This window comes from Aulostomus chinensis, chromosome 9 (genome assembly GCF_037954235.1).
Source record: "Aulostomus chinensis isolate RoL2024-O1b breed Wild chromosome 9, RoL_Achi_v1.0, whole genome shotgun sequence".
Lineage (NCBI taxonomy): Eukaryota > Metazoa > Chordata > Actinopteri > Syngnathiformes > Aulostomidae > Aulostomus > Aulostomus chinensis.
The window spans coordinates 3,399,885-3,406,180 of record NC_141328.1 but is presented as its reverse complement, the minus strand read 5'-3'; the positions used below and the strand labels follow the sequence as shown (position 1 = coordinate 3,406,180).

At 46.8% G+C, this 6,296-nt stretch overlaps 1 protein-coding gene across 2 annotated transcripts in view; it reads left to right on the top strand.

The window, feature by feature from the left end:
* Positions 1-1,534, top strand: part of LOC147255430 (suppressor of tumorigenicity 14 protein homolog) — a 14,919-nt gene extending 13,385 nt beyond the window's left edge. For both annotated transcript variants that reach the window (XM_086213144.1, XM_086213145.1), the window contains exon 19: positions 1-1,534. This exon is cut by the window's left edge and continues 331 nt beyond it. The gene's annotated coding sequence lies outside the window, so the exon portion shown is untranslated.
* The last annotated feature ends 4,762 nt before the right edge of the window (positions 1,535-6,296 follow it).

Sequence of the window (6,296 nt, the reverse complement as noted above, 5' to 3'; positions counted from 1 at the left end):
CGGTGCGTTCAGGCTCCCTCTCCACACCAAACCCTGATTGCAGCAGCATGACGACAGCGAAGAGACGTTCCACCTGCAAAGGTTCCTGGACAGTCAACATTTCTACGTTAAGAAATAAGAGGAATGCTTTGAGGGAAACGGTGGAAAACCATGCTGAGTGAGAGGCCAGCGGTAATAAATCACTTGATAAAAGTTGTTTTCAGTGCCAGGGGTCCGTTTGAGAGAGCCGGTGCAGTGGAAACTCTGCTCTGAGTTTCAGAAAGGGATTTAATGCAAACCTGAAAAAGAGGAGTAACTTCCGTTTCAGAAAGAGAGGAAACTTCAGCGCTGAGCCGGTTGCCATGGTAACCGTGTCCATGACGCTAGCCTGGTCAGGAGCAGGTTTTCTTCAAATGAACCTCAAGTTTATCTCTGTCTCATCCCTCACAAACGCTTCTCTTCCACCTCCATTCATTCGGTCCAAGTCTCACACAGTTGAGCAGTTCTGATAACATCCAGGTTGGTTCGTAGCGCCGGTCAGGGAACTGTAGAACACACCTGTCTGTCCAGCGTTACTCGTCTGTGGTGGACACGTCTGTGTAACCTCGCCTGTCCGAAGCCACTGCGAAGTCAAGCAGCTGCTGAATGACATTTACTTCTTTTCATACATAAAAACTGATTCTTGTATTGGATTTTAAGCTGCGTCTGCGGTCATTTTCCACTCGAGGGATCACACCTACATGCAAATTTATTGAAGCTTCAATATCAGTCCACTGGTTTTCACCTGTCATTTGTAAGTTTGATATTAAATGCATTGAATCACTGAAAGTAACTAATTGGCTTGAGTACCAATTTTCTCCCTCACTAATTCCCTCTGCTTGTCACATCTGTCGCTCACTGTTTGTGCTCATGAGGTTCTCTAATTCCAGAGGGGTGAAGTAGGCGGGCCTCTCTTTCTTGGTGGTTGCCATGGTGAATCGTAGTGTCCTGGCTGCCTGACACAGACCCCTGGGATTTCCCTGTCAAACCCTTAGATCAGGTCTTAGCGCCATTATCAGACGTTTTAGAACTCCCGGTTCTCTCGTCTTTCCGGGTGCTCATCAGATGTTGAGAAACTCCCATCTACGTCGGAGCATCATCTTCATTGTCCCTCAACAATGCAGGTCCTTTTGGGAAGCGGCTTTTTCTCACAGCTCTGCTTTTTGATGAACTCTGTAACGTATTTATTTTCTTGTGTATTTGTGTGTTTGGGTTGTCTGTCACGTCCTCCTGATGAGACCTTCCGTGATGATGCAGGTCGTTAGAACGTTAGAAAAATACAAAAAAAAACCCAAAAACTTTTGAATGAATTTCTGCAAAAGTGACATCAACTCTGCTGAGTTTAGCACATCTGATGGATAATTAGGTAACGTGTGAATACTCAATGCCATGACATCAGAAACGGGAGGATGAAAGTGCCGAGAATCAGGGGCCTTCATTCCCTTCAAGTCTTGATTTTGGGATGAATGTAACTTTTCACCATGTTTCATCCATTAAAGCTTCTGTTCAAACCTTCCTCCTCCAGAATCAACTTTTGTTGCCTTGAGGTCACCAAAACAGATTTTCTTGTTAATTAATGTTGATTCAGAAAAGAAAAACTACTTTTGTCCAAGATGAACGAACCCAGAGGCAGCGTCTGTCTTTACTGGCCTCCTTTAACTGCATGGCTTCGGGTGAACCCTCACTGGTTGGTTTGTTGAACTGGAAATGAACTCCGTCTCCTCCCAGTTGGATTGTTAGCATGACGGTCTGAGTAGGGATCGGAGGCATTTAGTGCTTTTCTCTCCACTAGATGGCGCTACCTGCATGCTGCACACCTGGTGAACTGTGATCGTTTCACTCTTTCTCCTGTTTCATCAGCTAAGTCTTATAAATAGGAGTGAATATTAGAACGTGGCTCAGTAGAAGCCGATGCAGAACCACATTCTAGCCTCAAAAATGGAACATAATGAAACCTGTGAAGCAACAAGTGCTTATTTGTTCTCCGTATTTATTCTTGAGTCTCTAGTTTCACAAGTGTGAATCTGTAACCTGAAGTGAGAGAACAATAATAGTCAACTGATAGTACTTGACGTCACTTGTTCCAAGTATCACACCAGGCTCTCCTCCCTTCTCCTGCTTTGTTCTTCTGTTTTCTTTAGTCAAGCATCTTGACACAACTGTGTCATTAATGACATCTCAGCAGCCGCAATGAACTCATCACCCAACAAAAAGCAACATCAAATGACAGAGGCAGACATTCCTCTGCATGTTTGACAATTAGAGGGGTGTGTGTGTGTGTGTGTTCATTCAAGTACTTGCGACAGTGGGGCAAAAAAGTATTTAGCCAGGTTCTCCCACTTAAAAAGATGAGAGGCCTGTAATTTTGATCGTAGCCACACTTCAACTATCAGAGAATTTGGAGGGGGGGGGGGGGGGGGGGTCCAGGAAATCACATTGTTGGATTTTTAATGAATTAATTGGTCAATTCCTCGGTAAACTAAGTAGTTGGTCACCTACAAACAAACAAGATTTGTGGCTTTCACAGATCTGTAACTTCTTCAAGAGGCTCCTCTGTCCTCCACTCGTTCCCTGTATTAATGGCACCTGTTTGAACTGGTTATTAGGATAAGAGACACCTGTCCACAACCTCCAACAGTCACACTCCAAACTCCACTGTGGCCAAGACCCAAGAGCTGTCAGAGGACACCAGAAACAAAATTGTAGACCTGCACCAGGCTGGGAAGACTGACCCGCAGAGAGCCGGAACCAAAGTAACAAGGCTACCATCAGGATCACACTACGCCGCCAGGGACTTAAAACTTGCAGTGCCAGACGTGCCCCCCTGCTTCAGCCAGTACAGGTCCAGGCCTGTCTGAAGTTTGCTAGAGAGCATTTGGACGATCCAGAGGAGGATTGGGAGAAGGACATATGAAACCAAAATAGAACTTTTTGGTTAAAAACTCAACTTGTTGTGTTTGGAGGAGAAAGAATGAGTTGCATCCAGAGAACGCCATACCTACTGTGACGCATGGGGGGGGGGGCCTCAGGCTTTGGGGCTGTTTTTCTGCAAAGGGACCAGGACGACTGATCTGTGTAAAGGAAAGAATGAACGGGGCCATGTATCATAAGATTTTGAGTGAACACCTCCTTCCATCAGCAAGGGCACTGAAGATGAAACATGGCTGCGTCTTTAACCATGACAATGATCCCAAACACACCACCCGGCAACGAAGGAGTGGCTTCCTAAGAAGCGCTTCAAGGTCCCGGAGTGGCCCAGCCAGTCTCCAGATCTCAACCCCACAGAAAATCTTTGGAGGGAGCTGAAAGTCCGTGTGGCCCAGCGACAGCCCAGAACGTCACTGCTCTAGACATCTGCAGGGAGGAATGGGCCAAAATACCAGCAACACCGTGTGAAGACTTACAGGACACGTTTGACCTCTGCCATTGCCAGCAAAGGGTTTATGAAAAAGTATTGAAATTAACTCTTGTTATTGACCAAATCCTTATTTTCCACCATAATTTGCATCTTTCTAAGCTGGAGAACTTGCACAGTTGGTGGCTGACAAAGTACTTATTTACCCCACTGTTTCGAGTGAAGCATGTTTCACCATTAGAGTAGGGACATTTTGGGAGTTTTCCTCAACTTAAAAAGACTGAAGGTCACTTGGCTTTGGGTCACGGGTTTAGTTACAATGGTTCACAACTGAGCTGCAGAACGTGGAATGAACTGATGGCAGCTCCTGCCAGTAAAAGCTGGATCCAGAGAGTTAAACTGTCTTGAACCAGCTTTCAGCATCTTTTTGGTTCCTGAGAAGCTGCGATGGAGTGATGGAGCACTGAGGCGCAGGGTGATGCGTTAATGTGGGATCTGAATCTAGAACAACACCAAGACTTGTGACCTCCGGGGACTTAATTCACCAGGATTCTAAAAAAACAAACAAAAACAGCATTTGTGTTTTGTGGCAGATTTACAAGATTTCAGTTTTGTCCTTCATTTATTTATTGCCAAGAGGAAGCTGGTGAGTTAAGAGCTGTGTGATAGCGTTGTGTTCTCTGATGGTGGCGGCGTATACACTGAGAACATGAATGCCCCATGATGTGTGGTCAGCACTGTGGCCTCACAGCGTGGGTGGAGCCCCGGCTGGAGCACGGGGTCTTTCTGTGTGAGTCTGCATGTTCTCCCTGTTCCTGTGTGGGTTCTCTCTGGTACTCCAGCTTCCTCCACAGTCCAAAGACATCAAGAGGGGACCAGGTTAATCCAGACTCTAAATTGACCGTAGGCCTGGCTGGGAGAGCCAATGGTTGTCTGTCTATACGTGTTGGCCCTGCCATGGACTGGCGACCTGTCCAGGGTGAAGGCTGCTGTGATAGGCTCCACCCCCCCCCCCCCAAGACCCTTAATAGGATAAGTGGAAGAAAATGGATGGATAAAGCAGCAGGAGCGTGCCGAGCTTCCGTATCTGTATTTTGAGTGAAACTGGTTGGACATGTTTGTCCTCTTTGATAACATTGCATGCTGAGAAAGCCGCAGATGTGACAGCTGATCATTAGTCCTTCATGTGAGCATGTATGAGCTGATGAGATGATCATAGTCATTTAGCTGGATGATCTCCAGCTCTGCTGAGGCCTCACGTCAACTCCCCCGTCAGCGCTGTAGGGACATTTTTGCCGTGAAAGTGTCAGATAAAGTGTGTGACGTCACCTCTCATCTCGCTGCTCCCTTCGTTGTGTTGGAGGACTGAACCTGAAGGAAGAGGAGACCTCCCGAGGCCCCTGGCACCGACCTCCCTGACACCTTCTGATATCTTTCCTGAATTAAAACTAAAAGAATGAGGGAAGAGAGAAGATGGTGTAGTATGAGTCCTAAAATAAAAAGGTACTTCTCCAAAAAAAAAAGGATATCACTTAAAGTAATTCAGGAAGGAAAAATACATCTTTTTGATCCCTGAGTACTTGAAAGGTGAAAAAAACCACAAGGGTGAAGTATTTGATGAACAATCAGTAGGACAATGTCATTATGTAAAAGTGGATAACCCACCACCGATCCATCACCCACGAAGAGTCTTTCAACATGACACTTGTGCCTTTGGGTCTGTTTTTGTCATTGTGCAATGACACAGTCCGCCAGGCATTCAGAATTGCCATGTAAACAGTTCCATTTGTGCCGCAGGGCAAATGGAAACAAACAAAGCCAGTATGGCCGGTTAAATACGTGCTACATTCCACAGACGGAACAAGATGTGCAGGTCAGGAGTTTGTTCCATCCATCCATCCATCCATCCATCGTTGTCTTCCGCTTATTCCTTACAAGTAAGGGTCACAGGGGGGCTGGAGCCTATCCCAGCATCTACGGGCGAGAGGCGGGGTTCACCCTGGACAGGTCGCCAGTCCATCGCAGGGCCAACATAGAGAGACGAACAACCATTCACACTCACATTCATACCTACGGTCAATTTAGAGTATCAATCAGCCTAGTGCCCAATTGCATGTCTTTGGACTGTGGGAGGAAGCCGGAGTACCCGGAGAGAACCCACGCAGACACGGGGAGAACATGCAAACTCCACACAGAAAGATCCCGTGCCCGAGCCGGGACTCGAACCCGGAACCTTCTTGCTGTGAGGCGACAGTGCTGACCACTGCACCACCGTGCAGCCTGAGTTTGTTCCAGTGACCTATAATTTATTTTGATCAATTATCATGTAACAGAGTTATTTAGCTTTAATTAGGAGCGATGTTACCGATTATTCACAGGGATGCCCAGATGCCAGTCACACCCGAAGCCTCTCAGTACAACCAGTCTGCTCCGTTGTGGGTGCACCAGCAGCAGGACACTCGGAGCATCATAGCCTCCACTGTGTGGGAACTGGGGTAAGGAGGACTGAAGGGAGGCTTGTTGTTCATGGGTCAGGGTGTGGAGGGAGAGATCAGGGTGGTGTTGAAGACGTGCGCCCTGTCATTGGGAGAGTTGGACGCTTTTACGGTTGTAGAAAAGGACGTGTCATGATTGCTTTCAGGTCTCTCTGTGGCTCTGTGGTTCCCTGAAACCGACGAATGGTAGGAAACTCAGAGCTCAGCGATGGTAAAATCAGAGGCAGGAATATTTCCAGTGATAATGAAGTCAAATCGTTAGTCACACTTAACCTGGGACTTAAAATACACGCAACACGAACACGTCTGAGGTTGATACCCAGACAATCCCAGTGCAGTTATGTCAGCTTATGTGCCACTCCCACATCGAACAAAACCAGACCAAATTTCTCTTTTATGGGTGTGTGGGGACATTCAGTGAGACATAC